General features: G+C 44.2%; 1 protein-coding gene across 5 annotated transcripts in view; it reads left to right on the top strand.

The window, feature by feature from the left end:
* The window catches only part of mpp7 (membrane palmitoylated protein 7), a 424513-nt gene that overhangs the window by 53878 nt on the left and 345290 nt on the right, over positions 1-25345 (top strand). For 4 of the 5 annotated variants that reach the window (XM_033016225.1, XM_033016218.1, XM_033016213.1 and 1 more), the window contains exon 2: positions 22228-22325. The exons of the other annotated variant lie outside the window; for it this stretch is intronic. The gene's annotated coding sequence lies outside the window, so the exon portion shown is untranslated. The remainder of the gene's footprint in view (positions 1-22227; positions 22326-25345) is intronic. 5 annotated transcript variants of the gene reach the window in all.

Raw genomic sequence — 25345 nt, 5'->3', positions numbered from 1 at the left:
TGTATGTTAAAATTGTACAAGGCATTGGTGAGGCCAATTCTGGAGTATGGTGTACAATTTTGGTCGCCTAATTATAGGAAGGATGTCAACAAAATAGAGAGAGTACAGAGGAGATTTACTAGAATGTTGCCTGGGTTTCAGCAACTAAGTTACAGAGAAAGGTTGAACAAGTTAGGGCTTTATTCTTTGGAGCGCAGAAGGTTAAGGGGGGACTTGATAGAGGTTTTTAAAATGATGAGAGGGATAGACAGAGTTGACGTGGAAAAGCTTTTCCCACTGAGAGTAGGGAAGATTCAAACAAGGGGACATGACTTGAGAATTAAGGGACTGAAGTTTAGGGGTAACATGAGGGGGAACTTCTTTACTCAGAGAGTGGTAGCTGTGTGGAATGAGCTTCCAGTGAAGGTGGTGGAGGCAGGTTCGTTTTTATCATTTAAAAATAAATTGGATAGTTATATGGATGGGAAAGGAATGGAGGGTTATGGTCTGAGCGCAGGTATATGGGACTAGGGGAGATTATGTGTTCGGCACGGACTAGAGGGGTCGAGATGGCCTGTTTCCGTGCTGTAATTGTTATATGGTTATTATATGGTTAAAGGAACTGAATATCCATGGTGAAGGTGAGGGGGTGTAGGCCAATGAATTGGAAGTTGTTAAAATGGTGGGGAGCATGTGAGGTGTCCTAGGCAGATGGATAATTGAGGTGTGAGATTAGCTCAGTGGTGCAAGAGCAGGCAGAAACTATGGACGTAGCAAGACAGTCCTCTGTGCATCTTGGATAGGACTTAAAAACGGGCAGTGTGGGGTTGGAGAGCTATCACATTCGAAGCTATGGAGGGGAAATTGCCAGATGTGATTGCTTCTTGGGCAGGAGTTAACGGAGCAATTAAGAGCAAGCAATAATTGCCGCTATATAGCAGTTATGAGAAATAACACATCATTGAAGTTTTGGGAATATTTGGATATGACTATTTGAATCGGTGTGAAATATTCCAAAAAGTACATGGTTGCTGTTCCAGCGCCTTATTCTCTGATGTCATCAATAAATATTGCTACTCTAATCCGAGTATTTGCCTGTGACTTGGGGAGTGGATCGAGATGGTGTACATCATTAGTAATATAATTGAAATACAGCATCTATGCATGGTGAATTGCATTTACTTGGGTATTCACAGAGAAATAATTTAAACTTTTCCTAATAACGGGTGCCAGCCTGGATATACAAACATACAAATGTTCTCTCCATGGAATGACAATTTGAAGAAAAAGAACCTGGCAAAGGCCAAGGTTCAGAAATAGTTCTCAAACCATTGCCTTCTTCCCATCCCAGTCACAACTTTTTTGGAGAGGTGAATCAACACAATAAAAAAAGATCTGAAATATTTTGTTATTTGTCTCTTTTATATCAATTGATCAGATGTTACTGTAATTTAAATCCTAGGTGCTGCTGCATCCTTGAATTTGTCCCCCTGTTTAAAATAATCTTTATTCTCCAAGGACTGGAATTTTCACCATTGGATTCAGCAATCTGTTGCAGAGAGAAGGTAAGAGCACTGAATGTTAAAGAACGATGTATATGTGGTGAAGTTGCCAAAATACATCACTTTGATTTTGAGGAATGATGGAGTTAATGCAAATGTGCAGCTGCAGGCTGACAATAATTAGCATTCAGAACTCTTTTGGTTTATCAAAGGGAGCTTGGTGCAGATTTGTCAAATGCTTGTCATTCGCAATTTCAAGCCGTGTGACTTTTTCGGGACAATCGTTTGAGTTAATGGGCACTGGGATGATATATGTTGGCAGAGTACAGCTTCCCAATGCTACTTTGGTGGAACATTCTAAACCCTGGTAATCAGCAAGAGGCACAAGTATTGAGGGGACTTGAAGATTGCATCACAAGGCATCCAGCCTTGAGTATGTCAGGTCTGTAAGCATTATACTTAATAACATAATTGCACAAGTACATTTATCACCAATCATAGGTCTGAGAGAATTAACCACAATCTTGAGGGCAATACATGCCAACTTTGCCAGAAAAGCCCACCTTTGATAGAACAGTACTTTGTACCATAAAAGGCTCATTTTAAATTTAGATGTTTTTTTTTACCTCAACTCAGTCAGCATGTCAACAGTTTATGTTAATATCGGTTAGTGCTCAGCACTTTAAGCCCATTGTCCAGAACTGCTCCAAACAGATTGGAGCCTTGCCTTGCAGTATTCTCTTGAATATTAAACAAAAGCTGTTGGAATTGGTTTACAGTGCTTGGTAGGCTTGCTCTTGTGTTGCCAGGGAGAGTTGCGGCAAACAATATCCATCCTTTGTCGACTGTATGCTTTCACTTTTTTCATACCAGTGAGTTATATTTGTTCCATTAAGAAATGATTTACAGTTTCTGTGTGGATTATTGAGAGGTCGTTTGTAAAAAATGCAGGATTACTGCAAGGGAAATTGTTTTGTTTTTTTTACCTCATTCTCACCTCTGTGTAGACATTTCACTTCATTCCATTTCACTTTATTCCTCAGACTGCATCTCGCAGTTGTGTGTATATATTAAATGCAGCCGATGAAAGTTTTTGCTCTGTCTGGTGGATTGCCTGTGATAAATTGAGGAATGCACATTTTAAGCATGTAGTCATGTGTCCCAACCTCATTCTGAATGGAGTTAAACTTATCTGTGACACCTCTCTCCCCCTTCTTGATATCTGTCCCTATCATAGGGGACAGGCTTTCGAGTGACGTCTTCTTAAAAAAATCTACCAACTCCCACATTTATCTGGACTACACTTCCTCCTACTCTGCTTTGCAAACATGCTATCCTCTACTCTGAATTTCCCAGTTCTCAGATTTTAGGTAAATAAACCCCTCCCTCTTACCTTCCACCTACATTCCTTCTAGTTCACAATTCGCAAAGCTACAATCCATTTCTCACACGCCTTCTGTCTTTATATATCTGGCCTTGTCCAATCATCTGCCTATCACCCCTGCCCACCCCCACCTGTATGTATCTATTACCTGTCAGTCTTTGGCCAACCACATCTCTCTTGCAGATTTCTCCCACTTCCACAATCAGTCTAAAGAGGAGACCAGACTTGAAACATCACCTAGCCATGTTCCCCACAAGCGCCTCCTGACCTGCTGAATTATTCCAGTACTTTGTCTCATTCTGAATTGTCAGCTTCTCTTCACCTCTGTCCAGGAATATTATTTCATGCACAACAACAAATAGATTATTGGGCCATTAGTAAATTGCAAACATTACAGGTAGCTTAATAGAAGAATAAATACCAGTCCAGATATATTGTGGGTTATATCAAAAACTAGCACAAAAGACAAATTTGGGGAGAATTTAAAGGTGAAGGGATAAATAAATGAAATGATTGATGAGATGTGACTGCCATACCAGTATTTATTGTCCATAACCTGTGGAGGCAATGAAGAGTCATGCACATCGAGGCAAGGAGTTCCAGGGCTGAAGAGTAAGCAAATTTCAATAGGAGAAACTAAGGTCATATCTAAAGCTGAATCTTTTAGCGCAAAAATGGTCAGCAACTGAGACACAACAGTGCACAGTATGTAATCTCTGGGTAGAGACACTGAAACGTTTTAGTAATTTTGGCATTACCTTCCAAACCCACAATTTTTACCGTCATTAAGGGCATGTACGGTAACACGGTGCAAGAGAACACCATTTTTGAAAATGGTTGCTCTGCACCCACTTCAGTGAGGATGAGCAACAAATGCTGGAAAAATGTGGTCAAATGCAACCTCTCAATATTGACTGAACATTTACTACACCAGGGGTCGGCAACTTTTTTGCATACGGACTAGAACCCATGTTTGTGAGCATATCTATCGCCATAGTTAATAAATGGAGGTAATAATACATAACTAAATTAGTAATAATATATTAATAATGCACAAATTAGTAATAATACATACTAATAATATAGTTTTCACGTGTTTTTCAATTAGTTTTCTGCAGTTCCCAAGTCGCCTGCGAGCCCCGGTTTCTAGCTGCAGTTCCCAGGTTGCCTGCGAGCGCTGAGATTCGCTGCAGTTCTCAGATCGCTTGCGAGCCCCAGGACTGGTTGTGGCGCCCAGGGCGCGAAAACTAATTGAAAAAATAAAATACGCCTGCGAGCCGAATGATTTCGGGTTATGGGCCGGTTTGGAATATAAATGACTAAGTAGTTCAAGTGAATTTATTGTCATGTGTCCCTGTATAGGACAATGACATTTTTGCTTTGCTTCAGCACAACAGAACATAGCAGGCATTTACTACAAAACAGATAAGTGTGTCCATATACCATAATATAAATATATACACACATGAATAAATAAAATGATAAAGTGCAAATAACAGATAATTGGTTATTAATAATCAGAGTTTTGTCCGAGCCAGGTTTAATAGCCTGATGGCTGTGGGGAAGTAGCTATTCCTGGACCTGGTTGTTGCAGTCTTCAGGCCCCTGTACCTTCTACCAGACGGTAGCAGCGAGATGAGTGTGTGGCCAGGATGGTGTGGGTCTTTGATGATACTGCCAACCTTTATGAGGCAGAGACTGCGATAAATTCCCACGATGGAAGGAAGGTCAGAGCCGATGATGGACTGGGCAGTGTTTGCTACTTTTTGTAGTCTTTTCCTCTCCAGGGCGCTCAAATTGCCTAACCAGGCCACGATGCAACCGGCCAGCTGTGCACATGTAGAAGTAAGAGAGAGTCTTCCTTGACGAACCGACTCTCTGTAATCCTCTCAGGAAGTAGACGCGCTGTTGAGCTTTCTTGATAATTGCATTAGTGTTCTCGGATCAGGAAAGATCTTCAGAGATGTGCACGTCCAGGAATTTGAAGCTCTTGACACATTCAACCATCGAACCGTTGATATAAATGGGGCTGTGGGTCCCCCTCCTACTCCTTCCAAAGTCCACAATCAGTTCCTTGGTTTTGCTGGTGTTGAGGGACAGGTTATTGCGCTGGCACCATATGGACAGTTGCTCGATCTCTCTTCTATACTCTGACTCATCCCCATCAGTGATACGTCCCACAACAGTGGTGTCGTCCGCGAGCTTGATGATGGAGTTCGCACCGTGACTGGCTACGCAGTCATGAGTATAGAGTGAGTACAGCAGGGTGCTGAGCACGCAGCCTTGAGGTGCTCCCGTGCTGATTGTTATCGAGGCTGACACATTTCCACCAATACGAACAGACTGTGGTCTGTGAATGAGGAAGTCGAGGATCCAATTGCAGAGGGATGCGCAGAGACCCAGTTCTGCGAGTTTGGTAACCAGCTTGGAGGGGATAATCGTGTTAAATGCCGAGCTGTAATCGATGAATAACAGCCTGACATGAGTTTTTGCTGTCCAAGTGGTCCAGAGCGGAGTGGAGGGCCAACGAGATCGCATCCACCGTTGATCCGTTGTGGCGGTAAGCGGACTGCAGTGGGTCCAGATTTTTGTCGAGGTAGGAGCTGATTTGCTCCATGATCAGCCTCTCAAAGCACTTCATCACCACCGGCGTTAGTGCCACTGGTCGATAGTCATTGAGGCACGTCACCTTATTCTTCTTGGGCACTGGTATAATTGATGCCCTTTTAAAGCAGGTGTATACAGGCAGAATGGGGGGGGAAATCACATTTTGATGTTCGGAGATGACCTTTCAACCCATGATCATGCCAAATAGAAATACCATTTAGGTTAAATCCACGTGCCAGCTTTTGCTCCATGATTTAGAAGATTATAGGTCCATTTGTTAATCATTATGCTTAGGTTGTGGTAAGAGAAATGGAAAAATATTAATATTTCCAATTGCAATATTAGTCTCTTCAAAACCTACTGATGCATGAAATTATACTGTTGTTTCCTTTTGGTTCCACACGCTCACCATCTTTCTTGGCATGTCCAGATGGACCCTGCAGTGGCTGAATCTTGATCTGATTCTCAGGATGCACGAATAAGTGTGGACAAATTTGACATGGATACAAAAGTACTGAATCTGTGAGAATGGTTCCAAATATGAATTGAGAGGACTGTAGATACTAGCATCATTAAATACAGCTTGTGGCATGAATTGGCTGCGGCACAGTAAATGGTGCAAGTTAATTGAATAGCATGATTTCTTCATTGTTCCTTTGTTGTTTGTCATTCTGTTCCCTGGAACTGCTTAATCACCCAATGCATGCTAAATGTCTATTCACGGCGAAAGTTAGATCTTTGAGGCTATTGTTTCCAGATCTGATAACATTCACTTATTTTGTGTTCACAGTCAGAAAGGAAAGTCAGTTGTATCCAGGAAACCTAATTCTCAAGACACTTGAGAGTTTTGTATGGCGGCAGGAATAGGTTATTCAATTTAACACAATCTTTGGGGGAAATGGCAAATTTAAACGTCTGTATTTTAAACAACGTTTGACTCGGAGTATTATTCAAATTGCAACTGTTTTATTAAAAAAAAACCTCTTGTGCTGTTGCAAGTAACGCCAGTCCCTGTATCTCCTCTCTCGCCTCCATTTGGGAAACCCGCAGTCCTTCTAGGTGAGAGAGATTCACGTGTGCCACTTCTCACCTTATCTACGGCGTCTTGTGTTTCTGATGTGCTTCTTGTGGCCTATCGAGACCAACCAGTACACCTGTGCTTGGTCTGCCAAGGCCTTCTGGACCAAGGCTTTCTCTCCCCACTCCCACCCCTTACAATCAGTCTTAAGAAGGGTTCCGACCCGACACATCACCTATCCATATTCTCCAGAGATTCTGCCTGATTCACTCAGTTACTTGGTGTTTTTTTTTCCTTCTAAGAACCTCATTGTTATGTTTTGGCACATAAGACAATGAAACACTCTTGACTATTGTGAATAATAATTGAGTTTAATTTCTGTCCTGCCTATTTTTATCAAGCTCACATCCCCGCCAGCCCAAATCACATTGAACTGCAGATGCTGGTTTACAAAAATGACACAAAGTGCTGGAGTAACCCACTGCCAGACCCACTGAGTTAATCCAGCACTTTCTTTTGTTGGATTCTGTTGCATCCTTTATTTCATCATTCATCTACATAGTCTAATTTAAACCTGAATATTCAATTAGTTTAATATCTACAATCACTGCTACAATTTTACACCATCACAAAATGTATCTCGTGCTTTGTGATATAAATCTTGTCCATTAAATGTTGCACTTGGGGCTTCTTGTTCATGATCCTTGAACCAAAAAAGTCTCTCACAATCTGCCCACCTTTTGTAATCAACATGTACCTTCATTCTTTTTAAAACCTGCTTCATTTTCTAATCTTAATCCTTATTTTTGGGAAAGATTAGTCAAAAAGTCCTGAAACATGTGCTGGAAGCCTGTTGCACAACACAGCTTGCAGTAAGTTCCCCAAAGTAAATTAGATCATTCATTGTATTTATGTTTATTGAGGGGTAAATATTAGCAAGACGACACCATGGATCATGCCATGAAATCATTTTCACTCACTATGCAAATAGGCTATGTTTGAACGCCTCATCCAAAAATAGTACCTCTGACTGAGTCGTAATAGAATGCAAGCCTAGATTTTTGCTGCAGTTGCAGTTGAACCCAGACCCTTCCGGATCAGGCAAGAATGCCACTAGCTGAGCCACACCTGACGCTATTATTTAGAATTCATTCTATTGTTGGAAATGTAGTACTTTATGGCAGGTTTATCGTTTACCTTTCTGTTGATAATCTTTTAATTCTCACAGAGATAGCAGGAACATTTTTCTTTTCGGGATTCAAGTGGAAACTAGGTCTGATATTGCACAGTAGTAATAGTTCAGACCGTCAATAGGGTTTAATTGTGCAAAACCAAAATCCATCGTGCATCCAAAGACAATTCACAGAAGATCAGAGTTGCTGAGGTAGAGTTAGTGTTTGACAGTGTTCTAGAGCCTGACGGTTGCTGAGAAGAAGCTGTTCGTGAACCTGGTGGTCACGGTTTATAGGCACCAGTACGACCTTCTCGATAGTCGAAGTGAAATGAGAGCATGATCAGGGTTTCTTTGACTGCCTTTCTGAGGCAGTGCCTCCTGTGGAACCCTTTGATGGTGGGGAGGTCAATGCTTGTGGTGAACCACGCAATGTTTCCCGCTGTCAGTTTCCTCTCTTCCTGGGCAGTGGAGTTGCCGAACCAAGGCTTGATGCAACCAGTCTGAATGCTCTTTACCATACACTTGTAGAAATTTAAGAGAGTATTTGGTGACATTGCAAATTTCCTTAATCTTCCGAAGAAGTGGAGCCATTAATGAGCTTTTTTGTTATTTCATTGATGTGCTGGGCCAAGGACCGATCTTAAGAGATGTGCATGCCCAGGAATTTGAAGCTGTTCTGTTGCTGCAGATGGGTTCGTAGATTCTCCCATATGATGTTCATGGATTAACAGAGGGATTTCAAAGCCAATTTGTGTGCTTAAATTTATTTGATATCTGGTTACGATTTGACACTGTTCATTAATTTCTTTGTGGGAACAGATGTAAGAATTGTTTTTTGTGTTTGGTGGTCTCTAAATTGGACTGGCCAAGGTTCACGATTGAACTACTGTTTACAGTTTAATTTATTGTCAGGTGTACCGAGGTATAGTGAAAAGCTTTTGTTGCGTGCTAACCAGTCAGCAGAAAGACAATAAATGATTGCAGTTGATCCATTTAGAAACATAGAAAATAGGTGCAGGAGGGGGCCATTTGGCCCTTCGTGCCAGCACCGCCATTCATTGTGATCATGGCTGATCATCCACAATCAGTAACCCGTGCTTGCCTTTTCCCCATACCCCTTGATTCTGCTCGCCCCAAGAGCTCCATCTAACTCTTTTAAATGCATCCAGTGAATTGGCCTCCACTGCCTTCTGTGGCAGAATTCAACAAATTCACAACCCTCTGGGTGATTCACAACTCTCTGAATGCTTTCTATGGTGCATCTTTAGAAGTTGGCGAGAGTTGTAGGGGACATGCCAAACGTCCTAAGCTTTCTAAGGAAGTAGAGGCGTTGGTGTGCCTTCTTGGTCGTTGCTTCAATATGGGTAGTCGAGGAGAAATTGGTGGTCATATTGACTCCTCGGAATTTGAAGTTTTCAACCATCTTGACATCGGCACCATCAATGCACCTGAGGTATGTGCAGAGCTGCCAAGTAGTACGGATTTTCCGTATTTTGTAGGGAAATGCGATCCGAATACGGATGTACGGGTTTGCTTTGTAAAATACGGATTTAAAAAAAAATCAGCATGACTTTGATCTGCCTGTCCCGCCCGCTACAGGTTTAAACAGCGCTGTCAGTTTAACGCGTGGGAATTGAACAGCGCTATGGGTTCTATAAATAGCGCTCCCAGCTGGAATGCTATTGCCTTTACACATAGCGCTATGGCCACAGCGCTATGGATCACAGACTGTTAGGAGAGGGAGAAGGGGAGAAGGTGGGAGGGAGGGAATAAGAGAGGGTGGGAGAAAAAAAGGAAGGAGAGAGGGAGGTTGGGAGGGAGGGGGAGGGGGAGAAAGAGAGAGGGAGGGAGAGGGAGGCTTCCAAAATGGCATCTCCATCATCATCTGGTGCTAAAAGCAGGAAGCAGCTGGTCAAATAGCAGTATACAAAGAGATAGCAATGAATGCACTGTCAAGTAAGGTGCGTAGAAGACATGTCAATTGGTAGCAAAGTTATGCATTCTTGTACTCTTACATGGGCATGACCGCACATAAAAGATAACACTTTTTTCAGCAAAATGGCACCGCGTAAAAATACTGATTTCCTCAGCAAAATACTGATTTTCAGGTACTAGAATACTGAAATGCTCTGACAAAACTTGGCAGCTCTGTATGTGTACCACTTTGCTTCCTGAAGTCGATAATTATCTCCTTTGTCTTGCTGATGTTGAGAGGAAGGTTGTTGTCTCGACACTAGGACACACAGTTCTCAATCTCCTTCCTGCACTCAGTCTCATCATTATTGGTGGTGTTGTCTGCGAATTAGAAAATTGGATTAGATTTGTTCATGGCTGCACAGTCATGGGTGTACAAGGAGTAAAGGAGGGGGCTAAGAACGCATCCTTGCGGAACCCCCGTGTTGAGGATTATCTTGGAGGATGATTTGTCCCCTATCCTCAGTGATTGGGGTTTGTTGGTCAGGATGTCAAGGATCCATTTGCAGAGATGAGTGCTGACACTAAATCCTGCTAATTTGGTGATAAGCTTGGATGGTAGCATGATATTAAAGGCAGAGCTCTAGTCTATGACTAGGACAGAAGAAAGACACAAAAAGCTGGAGTAACTCAGCGGGACAGGCAGCATCTCTGGAGAGAAGGAATGAGTGATGTTTCGGGTCGAGACCCTTCTTCAGACTGTTAGGTGTTCTAGTGTCGAGTCAAGGCACTCTGTGTTGAATTCAGTTTAGTTTATTGTTAATTACACCAGGATGCAATGAAATTCCTTGTTTGCACGAAGCTCCAAGAGTAGTCAAGATCGTTTAATTGTCATAGGCACCGATAATAGAACAATGAAATTCTTGCATGCTTCAGCTTAACAGGCTCGTGAAAGGCAATACACACGTATAATATAACACTTAATAAATTAATAATCCCAATACAAAGTAGCCATAATCATGCAAAAAAAACAAAGTCCATAGTGCAACCAAAGACCGTGCATATAGAAGATCATAATTGCTGAGTTGAGTGTTGTGTAGTATTCAATAGCCTGAAGGTTGCTTGAAAGAAGTGATTCTGCAGCCTGATGATCCTGGTTCTCCCATGCTCCTGTACCACCTTCCTGATGGTAGGAGTGAAATCAAAGCATGGGCAGGATGGTGTGGATCATTGAAGATATTGCCTGATGTTTTGTGGTAGTGCTTACAGATCCCTTTGGAGGAGAGGTCAGTGCATGTCATGGGCGGGGCAGTGTCTGCAAATCTGTAAACTCCTTTGTTCTTGGTTGTTCGAGTCGCTGAACCAGGTTGTGATGCAACCAGTCCATATGCTCTGTGCTGTATACCTGTAGAGTTAAACAGTTCATTAATTTATCAAATCTTCTCGGCCTTCATAGCAAGTAGAGACGATGGTGAGCTTTCGTTGTGGTTGCATAAATGTGTTGTGTGCAGAAGAGATTTACGGAGATATGCATACCTGGGAATTGAAGCTGCTGACTCTCTCTACCCTTGTACCATCAATGAAGACCAACTTGCGGGAGAAAATCTGGTGCTGATTTGTGGTGATAATTTTGCAAGCAGCAGGAGAGTACATGTGATTGGGAGCCTCATCTCCTGCTCGTCCCTGTGGACCGAGAACCGGAGAGAAGAGTGGAGGGATTCAGTGGCAGATGCAGAAACAAAGGGCCGGTAAGATGGACCGGGGGTCTTGTATGCTGCACCTTCAAGGTCGGCTTCGAGAGGCGCTCCCAGGGCACGAAGACTAAATGGTGGCCGGGCGAGGTTTCTGGGCAATCGGGATCCTGGTGCTGGCTGCACAAAGTTTTATGGCCAGCTACAGCGGTCCTGTGAAAATGGCACCAAAACCTGGCGACTCTTGCACGTGGACTCAATGGGTTGTTTCTGTGCCTTCTGCACTTTAATGCGGATTATACTTGTGTATGACAATAATTATTGATCTATATGCAAAAAAAAGAATTTGTCTGAACCCTGGTGCTCGATTGAACCGCAGATTCCCTATTCAAGCTAGTCCCATTTACCTGCGTTTGCCTGTATCCCAACAAATCTTTTCTATTCATGTGTCTGCTCCTTCATTTTGTTCCTATGTCTCTGTCAAGAGAGAGAAACACCTCAGAAGGTTTCTTGGAGACCCCTCTCATCACAGGAAGTAGCTGGCTTCCTCCAATGCTCGTATATCATGAAGGGGACTAAACTGCATTGTGTTACATGCAGCCTCAAATGCAAGCTCTTGTGTGTTGAGTGCCTATGTAATTCCAACAATACTCCATTTATAAGCTCTTACGGTAAAGGTCAACATGTTTCCCAGCAGCTTGCAATCTAACCTTTTAATGTCACATGCACAAGAACACCAAAATTCCTTGCCAACACCAAAATTCTCGCCGCCTCACCGGGCCCGCCTCACCTTACCGCCTCACCGGGACCGCCGAACCCCGCCACCTCACCGGGACCGCCGATCCCCGCCGATCCCCGCCGCCTCACCGGGACTGCAGAACCTCGCGGCCTCACCAGCCATCCACGGGGATCACCTACGCTTCGCCCGCTGACCCGGACTCCACTCCCCGCGGGCCTCCACCATCGACTCTACCGACCCTCACCACTCCACCGCCCTCCAACAAGCCGCAGCCATCGCCTTACCTGAGTCCCAGGCTCAGCACCGGGCCTGAAGTCTCCACGCTGCAGACTCTGACATCACGGGGTCTAACTGTGTTGGGTCCTAGTTCTTTCCCCCCCCCCCCCCACACAGGGAACCTCAGTGGTTGTTCCACTGGGTCTTCCCCTTCCCCCTTAAACTATGTGACCCCAACTCCTCCCCACCCACACTATAGTCCTCATAACCCCCTCCTCTCTGACCACCCACCACCCCCCAACCAGACTTCGGCCCAGCCTCCGTCCACTCACCTGTTTCCTCCGGCCCCAACCCCCCATCCTTGCCATGTGTTCACCATTCCCTGACCTCCCCCTCTCGGATACCGATCGGTCTGTCCTCAACAGAGGCCCCTCCGTCCCCACCTTAATGATTTCCGGGTCCGCCACGATGTGGAGCTCTTTTTCCGTCGCCTCTGCATCAAAGTGTTTTTCCATGGGAAGGAGTCCTCACCCCCCAGTGATGACCCCCTTCTCCTGTCTCCAACAGACCCCCTCCTCTTGGACTCCCCCTCATGGCCATCTACCTGCTTTAGACCTTTTTATTTTAAACCGCCGGCGGGACATCAACCGCCTCAACTTCTCCACTCCCCTTTCTCACTCTAACCTTTCCCCCCCCGAACGTACAGCCCTCCACTCACTCTGCAACAACCCAGACTGGGTGATCAAACCTGCCGACAAGGGAGGTGCCGTGGTAGTCTGGCGCGCTGATCTCTACAAGTCTGAGGCCACGCGCCAACTCTCAGACACCTCCTCCTACTTACCCTTGGACCATGACCCCACAGACGAGCACCAGGCCATTATCTCTAACACTATCACTGGCTTCATCACTTCCGGCTCCCTGCCCTCCCAAGCCTCCAACGTCATCATTCCCCAGCCCCGCACGTCCCGATTTTACCTTCTCCCCAAAATCCACAAACCTGACTGTCCTGGTAGACCCATTGTTTCTGCCTGTTCGTGTTCCACTGAACTTATTTCCACATACTTCGACTCCATCCTATCCCCCCTGGTTAAATCCCTCCCTACCTATGTCCAAGACACCTCACACGCTCTTCGTCTCCTCCATGACTTCCATTTTCCAGGCCCCCCATTCCCTCATCTTCACCATGGATGTCCAGTCACTCTACGCCTCCATCCCCCACCAGGAAATTTTCGTGTGACTCCTCCCATTTTCTCCAAAATCCGAGGCGTAGCTATGGGCATGGGCACAGGCTATGCCTGCCTCTTTGCATGGTACGTCGAACAATCCTTGTTTCAGGTGTACCGTGGCCCTATACCCAAACTCTACCTCCGCTATATCAACGACTGCATTGGTGCAACCTCCTGCACCCTATACACAACTCACTGACTTCATCCATTTCACCACTAACTTCCATCCGGCACTCAAATACACCTGGACCATTTCCGACATCTCCCTACCATTTCTAAACCTCACTTTCTCCTTCGCAGGTGACAGACTACTGACCGACATATACTATAAACCCACTGGCTCCCCAGCTCTTTGGACTACACTTCTTCCCACCCTGCTTCCTGTAAGGACGCCATCCCCTACTCCCAATTCCTCCGTCTCCGCCGCATCTGCACCCAGGATGAGGTGTTCCAAACCAGGGCATCGGAGATGTCCTCATGATTTAGGGAACGTGGGTTCCCCTCTTCTACTATAGATGAGGCTCTCACCAGGGTCTCTTCTATACCCCGTAAATCTGCTCTGACATCCCATCCCCCCCACTTGTAACAAGGCCAGAGTCCCCCTTGTCCTCACCTTCCACCCTACCAGCCGTCACATACAACAAATAATCCTCCGACATTTTCGCCACCTCCAACGGGATCCCACCACTGGCCACATCTTCCCATCTCCTCCTCTTTTGGCTTTCCGCAGAGACTGCTCCCTCCATAGCCCCCGGGTCAATTTGTCCCTTCCCATCCAAACCACCCCCTCTCCTGGCACTTTCCCTTGCAACCGCAGGGAATGCTACACTTGTCGCTTTGCCTCCCCCCTTGACTCCATCCAAGGACCCAAGTAGTCTTTCCAGGTGCGGCAGAGGTTCACCTGCATCTCCTCCAACCGCATCTATTGCATCTGCTGCTCTAGGTGTCAGCTGCTCTACATCGGTGAGACCAAGTGTAGGCTTGGAGATCGCTTCGCCCAACACCTCCGCTCAGTTCGCAATAACCAACCTGATCTCCCGGTGGCTCAGCACTTCAACCCCCCATCCCATTCCGAATCCGACCTTTCTGTCCTGGGCCTCCTCCATGGCCAGAATGAGGCCCACCATAAATTGGAGGAGCAGCACTTCATATTTCTTTTGGGTAGCTTACACCCCAGCGGTATGAACATTGACTTCCCCAATTTCAGGTAGTCCCTGCTTTCTCCCTCTTTCTCCTCCCCTTCCCAGCTCTCCCACAGCCGACTGTCTCCGCCTCTTCCTTTCTTCTTCCCGCCACCCCCCCTCCCACCCCCCCACCCCCACATCAGTCTGAAGAAGGGTCTCGAGCCGAAACGTCGCCTATTTCCTTCGCTCCATAGATGCTGCCGCACCTGCTGAGTTTCTCCAGCATTTTTGTCTACCTTTGATTTTCCAGCATCTGCAGTTCCTTCTTAAAATAAAATCCATTATTCTTCACTTTTCTCTCTCCATTTACACAGCTGCCTGTTGATTCCTCTTCACAAAATCCATGACCTCGAGTTTTAATATATTAAACTCCATTGCAAAGTTTTTGGACACTCAATTGACCTACTTATTTCAAATATCCTCACCTCAAAGTACTCGGACCTATTTTCATATCATCAGGATATGAAAATATGCTCTTTCTCCCTCCGATTTGCAGATGGTAAATAAAGGTTAGTCACAAACTGATTGCATGGCAAACTAATTCCATATATGCTTTTGACAGATAATTAGAGTGAAAAATGTCTTTCATCACAAATGTTCGAACAGAGCACTGTACCACATGGGAACAGGTCCTTCAGCCCACGATGTCTGCATTGAACAAGATACAAGATACAAGATACATTTATTCGTCACATGTGCCAGATGGCACAGTGAAATGAAATTCCCATACAGCCATACAATAAAAATAAAGGACACAACACACGATAGAATTTAACATAAAACATCCCCACACAGCAGAATCAGAGTTTCCCACTGTGTGGGAAGGCACCAAAGTCAGTCTCTTCCTCCATTGTTCCCCGTGGTCAGGGCCTCCCCAAGCCCTCCGCAGTTGCCGCTACGGGTGGCCCGATGTTCAAGCCCGCTCGCCGGGGTGTTGTAAGTCCGACGTCGGGGCTGCGGGACGTCCTCAGCGGCATGGACACAGAGTCGGCCCCCTCCTACCGGAGTCGGCGACTTCCAAAGTCCACAGGCCGCGCCGGGTGGAGACTGCTGCTTTCGACCCTCTGCAAGGCGCACCAGAGCTCCACGATGTTGGAGCAACGGCCCAACACTCCGGAGCTCCAAACGGCGACCCAGGTAGGCATCGCCCGCTCCGCGGTGACTCCAGCGCTGCGCCGCCGCTGTAGCAGCCCTGGTCCGGTACTCGGTCGCCGGCAGGAAAGGCCGCTCCGATCCAGCTGGTAGGCCGCGAGGTGGGGGGTGAGGACGCGACTCGGAGAAATAGTCGCGTCCCCGCCAGGAAGAGACTGGGAAACGGTTTCCCCCTTACCCTGCCCCCCTCCCCCACATAGAAAAGTTAAAGTTTCCCACAACACAAAACTTTAGACTAACTAAAAATAATAAAAAAGATTGAAATAACAGACAGGCTGTAGGTAGAGGCTGCTGCCAGTGCAGCGCCCCTAGAGGCAAGATGCTAAGACCATCTAAATGTTTCTAAAATGCCACCATCGCATATGCCTCGACCACCCCAGCACTCGCCACCCTCTATGTTTAGATATATTGTTTTAAACTTCCTTTTAAACTTTGCCTCTTTCACCGGAAATCTATTTCCATCCTGGGAAAAAAAAGTTCTGACTGTCGACCCAATCAATGACTCTCATATCATAATTTTATATACTTCTATCAGGTGTCCCCTCAATCTCCAGTGTTCCAGGGAAAACAATCTTAAGTTTATCCAAGGTAGACACAAAATGCTGGTAACAGCAGGCAACATTTCTGACGACAAGAAATGGGTCCTTCCTGGAATGAGATGACCAGAACTCTACACAATACTCCAAATGTGACCTCACCAAACTCATATAAAGCTGCATCACGACTTACTGACACTTATACTCAATATAGAAACAAAGAACTACAGATTTTGGAGAACACACAAAAGGACACATAGTGCTGGAGGAACTCAGTGGGTCAGACAGCATCTTTGGAGGACATGGATGGGTGATATCTCAACCCAAATTGTCACATCCATGGCCTCCAGAGATACTCCCTGACCCACTGAGTTACTTCAGAACATTTTGTCCATTTTCCTATACTCAATGTCCTGACCAATGAAGGCAAGCAGACCATTTGCCTTTTTATTTTAAACCACTCTATGTACTTGTGATGCCACTTTCAGGGAATTATGGACTTGGACCCCAAGATTCCTCTATATGCCAATGCTGTAAAGCGTCTTGGCAGAAATTGTATATTTTCCCCAAGCATTTGACCTCCCAAAGTGTAACACCTCGCACTTGCTCAGATTAATCATCACCTGCCATTTCTGAAGCTGATTCACAAACTTCTTCACAGTCCGCGACCCCAGCAAACTTGGTTTATTTGCAAACTCACCTGCCCATCTACATTTGCATACGTCATTTATATATTGTCTTCAAATTTGTCTTACAATGGAGAGGCTTTCAGATTGAGTAGATCTTTTAATGCAAAGCACTTTGAAGTCAAAATATTCCATGTGATGGTTCTTTAACAAAATGATTTCTGTCTTTTTTTCAAAAAAACTATTCATAGTTAGGGCTTTATTCTTTGGAGCGCAGAAGGTTAAGGGGGGACTTGATAGAGGTTTTTAAAATGATGAGAGGGATAGACAGAGTTGACGTGGAAAAGCTTTTCCCACTGAGAGTAGGGAAGATTCAAACAAGGGGACATGACTTGAGAATTAAGGGACTGAAGTTTAGGGGTAACATGAGGGGGAACTTCTTTACTCAGAGAGTGGTAGCTGTGTGGAATGAGCTTCCAGTGAAGGTGGTGGAGGCAGGTTCGTTTTTATCATTTAAAAATAAATTGGATAGTTATATGGATGGGAAAGGAATGGAGGGTTATGGTCTGAGCGCAGGTATATGGGACTAGGGGAGATTATGTGTTCGGCACGGACTAGAAGGGTCGAGATGGCCTGTTTCCGTGCTGTAATTGTTATATGGTTATAGTTTTGACAAATGGCAGAAGTAATCGATTTGTTGTATTTGTATCTTCAAATCTGAAATATGTCTGTTTAAAATGCCAGTTCTTCTTGCAATGAGTGCCAATGTTTTGTTCCTCAGTAATTAAATACTTTTGATGAATCTCTGTACTGCTGCTATTTCCCAGATGACAAAATAACAAAGTAACAGGTGTAACATTTTAAAAACTATATTTTTGAATATTCATGGTGGGGGAGGGATACTTGTTATGATTTGAAATGTAATTTTGTTTTAGAGATAATGTGTATTAAAACATTTTTCTACTGCTTTCACACTCCTTTTGGGCTTCATCTTTGGAAATATTTCATGTTTTATTTTGGGGATGTGGAAAATAGTTGTATTTTCAGTATTAAGTTTTCAGAATGTGATTGCCTTCATGGATGTTGTATTTGCAAGCCTTAGACTTGCCATTGAAGGGCTATTAGTGGTTTTGGTACTGCTGCCTTTTACCACAGTTCTGTGACTGCAGAACATTGATATTTTATCCATGGGCAGAATTCCTCAACTATTGCTCAGTCCATTGTACTGTTAAGCTTAAATTACATTTCAGGCATTTTCCATGACGTTCTTGGCTTGACACGTGCAGATTCTGGGCACGAGTCCCAGGCCTTCCACCATCTCCTTCCATGAAGCCAATTTTCTATCTAGTCGGCTATCTCTCCTTGGCACCCTTGCAATCTAACCTTCCATTGTAGCCTACCATGCTGAACTTTGTCAAATGCCTTGGTGGAATCCATATATATATATATACAACGTCGACAGCTCTGTGTTTATGTCATTTTGCTCTTCAAAGTACTCATAAAAGATTCATGAGATCGATCTCCCAGGTACAATACCATGCTGACTATCCTTAATCAGCCCTTGTCCATTTAAATGCATGTATAAATAATGCCCCATAAGCCCAAATTGACTATGTCGTTGAGGATTAACGGGACTGTCTTCCTTGGAGCAACACATAAGCTCAAAATGTATTGCATCACTGCACAGAAATGTCGATATACATAGGAAATGTTTAATATTTGTATATTTCAGTTATGTAAACAATATAGCATATTAAATTGAATTAATGAATGAGTAAATTGAGCAAAACTCTGAGATTGTATCAGGCAGCATCTGAGGAGGGAGCATCTTAGGGTCCTGATCCAAAACGTTGCCTGTCCTTTCCCTCCACTGATGTTTCCTGACCTGCTGAGTTAACCCAGGACTTTGTGTTTTGCTCACGATCCCAGCATTTGCAGTTTCTTGTGTTGGCATATTTAATTTATGGTTGTTTGCTCTTAATAATTTGAGTGAATGTAATTACAGGAACATACAGTAAAAGCTGTAATATAAAATGATGATCTTCATGTTGAAGACTGGAGGCTGATGTGTGCCTCTGTTCAAGACGCGCCATAGGAAAAGCCAGGGAACCACAGGCCTGCGAACCTCACATCTGTGGTCGGAAAGTTACTCAAGTGTATTCTCGGGGATAAGATACACATGCATTAAGATGGACAAGGGCTGACTATGGATAGTCAGCACGGCTTTGTACATTTACAATATACATCAATGATTTAGATGAAGGTATTCAAAGTAACATTAGCAAATTTGCAGATGACACAAAGCTGGGTGGCAGTGTGAACTGTGAGGAGGATGCTATGAGAATGCAGGGTGACTTGGACAGGTTGGGTGAGTGGGCAGATGCATGGCAGATGCCGTTTAATGTGGATAAATGTGAGGTTATCCACTTTGGCAGCAAAAACAAGAAAGCAGATTATTATCTAAATGGTGTCAAGTTGGGAAAAGGGGAAGTACAACGGGACCTTGTTCATCAGTCGATGAAAGTAAGCATGCAGATACAGCAGGCAGTGAAGAAAGCGAATGGCATGTTGGCCTTCGTAACAAGAGGAGTTGAGTATAGGAGCAAAGAGGCCCTTCTGAAGTTGTACAGGGCCCTAGTGAGACCAGACCTGGAGTATTGTGTGCATTTTTGGTCCCCGAATTTGAGGAAGGACATTCTTGTTATTGAGGGAGTGCAGCGTAGGTTCACAAGGTTAATTCTCGGGATCGCTCGACTGTCATATGCTGGATGAATGGACCGGCTGGGCTTGTATACACTGGAATTTAGAAGGGTGAGAGGGGATCTTATTGAAACATATAAGTGTTTAGACACGCTGGAGGCAGGAAACATTCCCGTTATTGGGGGAGTCCAGAACCAGGGGCCACTGTTTAAGAATAAGGGGTAAGGCATTTGGAACGGAGGTGAGGAAATATTTTTTCACACAGAGTTGTGAGTTGTAGAATTCTCTGCCTCAGAGGGTGGTGGAGACCGGTTATCTGGATACTTTCAAGAGATAGCTAGATAGGGCTCTTACAGATAGAGGAGTCGGGATATGGGGAGAAGGCAGGAATGGGGTACTGATTGTGGATGATCAGCCATAATCACACTGAATGGCGGTGCTGGCTCGAAGTGCCGAATGGCCTACTCCTGCACCTATTGTCTATTGTGAGAGGTCGTGTCTTACGAACCTGTGAGTTTTTTGAAAATAACCCCAAAAAAGTGTTTGTGGGCAGAGCTGTAGATATTGTATATATAGATTTCAGTAAGGTATTCGACAAGGTTCCACATGGTAGGCTGCTCTGTAAAGTTAGATCGCATGGGATCCAAGGAGAGAGAGCAAAATGGATAGCAAATTGACAAACTTACAAAATTCTTAAGGGGTTGGACAGGCTGGATGCAGGAAGATTATTCCCGATGTTGGGGAAGTCCAGAACTAGGGGTCACAGTTTAAGGATAAGAGGGAAGTATTTTAGGACCGAGTTGAGAAAATCATTTTTTACACAGAGAGTGGTGAATCTGTGGAATTCTCTGCCACAGAAGGTAGTTGAGGCCAGTTCTTTGGCTATATTTAAGAGGGAGTTAGATGTGGCCCTTGTGGCTAAAGGTATGGAGAGAAGGCAGGGGTGGGATACTGAGTTGGATGATCAGCCATGATCATATCGAATGGCGGTGCAGGCTCGAAGGGCCGAATGGCCTACTCCTGCACCTATTTTCTATGTTTCTATGACTTCATGAAAGCAATTAGAGGGTGATGATGGAAGGATGTTTTGTGGACTAGAGGCCTGTGACTCATGGTGCTGGGTCCATTGCTGTTTGTCATGTATATCGATGATTTGTATGAGAACATACACGGCATGATTAACAAGTTTGCAGATAACTCTAAAGTGGTTGGTATTGTAGATAGTGAAGATGGCTGTCAAAGATTACAGCAGTATCTTGATTGGTTGGGTAGGTGGGCTGAGGAGTGGTTAATGGAATTTAATGCAGAGAAATGTGGTTTTGTATTTTGGGAAGTCTGACATGGGCAGGACCTACACAGTGAATAGTAGGGCTTTGGGGAGCGTTGTGGAGCAGGGGGATCAAGGAGTACAGGTGCATGTTTCCTTGAAAATGACATCACAGGTGGATTGGGTGGTCAAAATGGCTTTGGGCGCATTGGCCTTCATCAGTCAGAGTATTGAGCATAGAAGTTGGGAAGCCATGTTATAGTTATATAAGACGTTGATGAGGCCACATTTAGAGTATTGTGTTCTGTTTTTGTCACCCTGTTATAGGAAAGATCTTGTCAATATTGAATGGGATCAGAGAAGATTTACCAGGATGTTGCCAGGACTCAAGGGACTGAGATATCGGGTGAGGTTGAGCAGGCTAGGGCTTTCTTCCTTGGAGCGCAGAAGGATGAGGGGTGATCTTTTCGTGGTGTACACAATCATAAGAATAGAACACACAGAGTCTTTTGGTCACAGTAGAGAAATCGAGAACCAGAGGACATAGTGTTCAGGTGAGGAGAGAAAGATTTAATGGGAACATGAGGGGTAACCCTTTTTTACACATAGGGCGGTGGGTGTATGGAACAAGCTGCTGGAGGAGGTAGTTGAGGTAGTTACTACTGCAATGTTTAAAAAACATTTGGACATGTACATGGATAGAGTAGGTTTAGAGAAATGTGGGCCAAAAAGCAGGCAGGTGCCTAGTGTAGCGGCATATTGGTCAGAGTGGGCAAGTTGATCCGACGGACCTGTTTCCAAGCTGTATTACTATGACTCTAATTTAAGTAGATATGGCATACTGTACTATATTTGTTATTGCTGGAGATTGTGGAGCAATCCATGTGGTTTGGTGTGTCATCTAAAGTATTTATGGTGATTCTTTACACTCTTACAGGCACAATCTTGTCTTAACTAATTGCAGCTTAAATTGCACATGATATTCAAGATATGACCTCGCAAGACTATATTTAAATTTAGCTTTCTCTGAAACTGATTATTGTTAATTCCGTTTGAAATTTCAGCTGAGAGGGGAGGGGCTGGGGCAGGTGGTGGTGGTGGGGTGGGGGGGTTGCCAGCAGGTGGCCATGGGGAGGGGAGGAGGGGTTAGATGACGGGTGGGGGCGGAGGGGGTTTGGGTGCAGGTATTGAGGGGAGGAGGGTTGTTGGGAGAATTTTTCATAGACTGTTCTATTTATCATTTTTTTGGAATCTGGGTGTTACAATGTTGGCTTTGGTATAAAGTATCTTTTATTTCTCCTTTTCTCTTTAGGGCAGATATTAAGGCAGAATAGGTTGGAATCCAGAAGAAGCCTATATATTCTTCATTTCAAACTACATTTTCTGTGGCTTTTTCATCTGCACTGTCAGGTACATTTCTACCTTTTGAAATTTGCATTAAGTTATTATTTTTCAATTGAAGTATTCTGTTCTTTGCTGGAAAAATACAACTTAAAATATGAGCAATCAGATTTGCAGTTGAACATAACTACTTCCACACTGAGCTGAATCCCAATATTGTTCTTTAGTCTTTGCAGATGAGTCATTTTCAAACACAATTCCTGTGAATTCACCTTTTAACCAACATACATAGGGTTGAATCCATAATGATGTAAAATCTTGAGTAATTGTAGTCAAACGGACCATTTGGCCCATACGTCCCCACTAACCTTTGCCCATCAACACTTGGCCCATTTGCTGGAATTAGGTCTTGTCCTTTCTTTCCCTACATTTGTTAGGTCACTCCTCAGCTTCCTTTGGTCCAGGGGAAATAAGCCCAGTTTATCGGTCTCTTCCCATTAACAGTCCTCCTAACCAGACAATATCCTGGACAATCTCCTCAACTCTCTCCAGCTCAAACACATCATCCTTATAAATTGGCACCCAGAACTGCAGATGGTAGTTCAGAGCAGTTTAACCAATTAAAAAAAAAAAAAATTTAAGTTGCAAAATGGCCTCTCAGGTTTTACTGTGTAAGAAAGAACTGCAGATGCTGGTAAAATCAAAGGTGGACACAAAATGTTGGAATAACTCAGCGGGTGAGGCAGCATATATGGAGAGAAGGAATGGGCGACGTTTCGGATCAAGAGTCTTCAGACGGATGTCAAAGATAGAATGTAGGCGGGGACAGTAAGACTAGTGGGAGAACTTGGAAGGGGAAGGAGAGAGAAAGCAAGGGCTATCTGAAATTAGAGAAGTCGATGTTCATACTGCTGGGGTGTAAACTACCTATGTTTACCCAAGGGTGTAATCAGAGTCGTATACAGCATATAATCCTCCAACATTTTCCTAAAGGGATCCCACTACTGGCCACATCTTCCCATCTCCACCCCTTTCTGCTTTCCTTTTGTAACTCCCTGGTCAACTCATACTTTCCCCTGCAACCGCAGGAGATGCAACACCTGTCCCTTTACCTCCCCCCTCGACTCCATCCAAGGACCTAAACAATCTTTCCAGGTGAGGCAGAGGTTCACTTGCACCTCCTCCAACTTCATCTACTGTATCCGCTGTTCCAGGTGTCAACTTCTCTACATCGGCGAGACCAAGCGCAGGCTCGGCGATCGTTTGGCTGAACATCTCCGCTCAGTCCGTCTTAACCTATCTGATCTCCCGGTGGTCCAGCACTTCAACTCCCCCTCCCATTCCCAATCTGACCTTTCTGTCCTGGGCCTCTTCCATTGTCAGAGTGAGGCCAAGCACAAATTGGAGGAACAGCAACTCATATTTCGCTTGGGAGGTTTACACCCCAGCGGTATGAACATTGACTTCTCTAATTACAGATAGCCCTTGCTTTCCCTCTCCTTCCCCTTCCATTTCCCCTTCCCAGTTCTCCCATGAGTCTTACTGTCTCTGCCTACATTCTATCTTTGTTCCGCCCCCTCCCCTGACATCAGTCTGAAGATGGGTCTCGACCCAAAACGTCGCCCATTCCTTCTCTCCATAGAAGCTGCCTCACCCGCTGAGTTACTCCAGCATTTTCTGTCAACTCTCAGGTTTTACATTCTATGTCCTGATTTATGAAGGCAAACATGCCTACTTGTATTGCCTTTGTCAGGAAGAATGGACTGGAACCCCAAGGTCTCTCTGAATAATACCACCCTGCCATTTATCATTTATATCCGACTCTCATTTGACTTTCCAAAATGCGTCACCTTGCACTAGTTAGGATTGGATTCTATCTGCCAATGTTCCATTCAACTTTCCATCTGATCTATATGCAACCTTCCATAACGCCACCGGTTTTCATGCCATCCCTGCACTTACTTTTCGACCTCATATGTCAATAGTTTTTGTAAATGATAAAGTGCCCAGTATTGATCCCTATAATACAGCACCAGTCACAGACTTATGATCAGAAAACCATGATTCCACCACAACCACCCTATTACCAAGTTCCCTTTGGATCCCATTATGGAATTTTGTTGCTCAGTTTTGTGCAATGACAATAAACATATTCTATTCTATTCTATTCTATTAGCCAACTTAGCTTGGATGCCATCTGTCCCAACCTCCCTGACTACATATAATGTGGGACTGTGTCAAATGTAGTTGCATTGCTGAGAGACTAAATAGATCAGGGTTTTCTGAAATTTGGCATGAAATAGGCTTTTGATGGCAAGAAAATAAAAAAGTATGCGCGGCCAAAAATTAAATTAAAATAATAATTCTAGGATATTGGCTCTGCAATATGAAGTTTATTTGTCCAATCAATGCCTCTCAGAATAGAATGATAATTCTAATGTTGGGAATGCTATAACTATGGATCCTCATGTTAAGAGTGTTGATATCTGTACTATACATTGTCATTTCAAATCAGGAAATAATTTTAGAACACCTTTTAAATAAAGCAGCACAAAACGTTAAATGCTTGACAGTCCAGTTGGTTTGATAACTACAGCACTATATTTGCCAATTAACTTGAGGTTCTTCTTCGTATCATTAGTGTAAATATATTCTATATCTTCTTATGCAAAGATGGAATTATTAGACATTATCACATGGGGGAAAAGTGTACTCTTCAAAGGAATATACTGCCCTCTGCTGTTTTCTTTTCAATAAACATTTATTACTGCCCAGTTTTAGCATTTTTGAACTACAGTCGAGATTAATTGTTGTTGTACATCATCGTTCAAATGTTGTTTCTATGGGTTGAATCTTTACATTGCCACTTGTTCCAAATGTCATTTTAACTGCATTAGGTTGGAGATGTTTTTTGACTTCTCCAGTGCTTTTAACACAATCTGACCTACACTGCAAGGGAACAAACTAACAAAGATGCGGGTGGATGCTCCATTGGTGTCCTGGATCACCAACTACCTGACTGGACAACCACAATATGTCAGGCTACAGAACTGTGTCTCGGACATGTAGTGAGCAACACAGGGAGCCCA

The sequence above is a fragment of the Amblyraja radiata genome, chromosome 2 (genome assembly GCF_010909765.2).
Source record: "Amblyraja radiata isolate CabotCenter1 chromosome 2, sAmbRad1.1.pri, whole genome shotgun sequence".
Lineage (NCBI taxonomy): Eukaryota > Metazoa > Chordata > Chondrichthyes > Rajiformes > Rajidae > Amblyraja > Amblyraja radiata.
The sequence above is the reverse complement of the archived record's forward strand: the minus strand, read 5'-3'. Positions and strand labels throughout refer to the sequence as shown.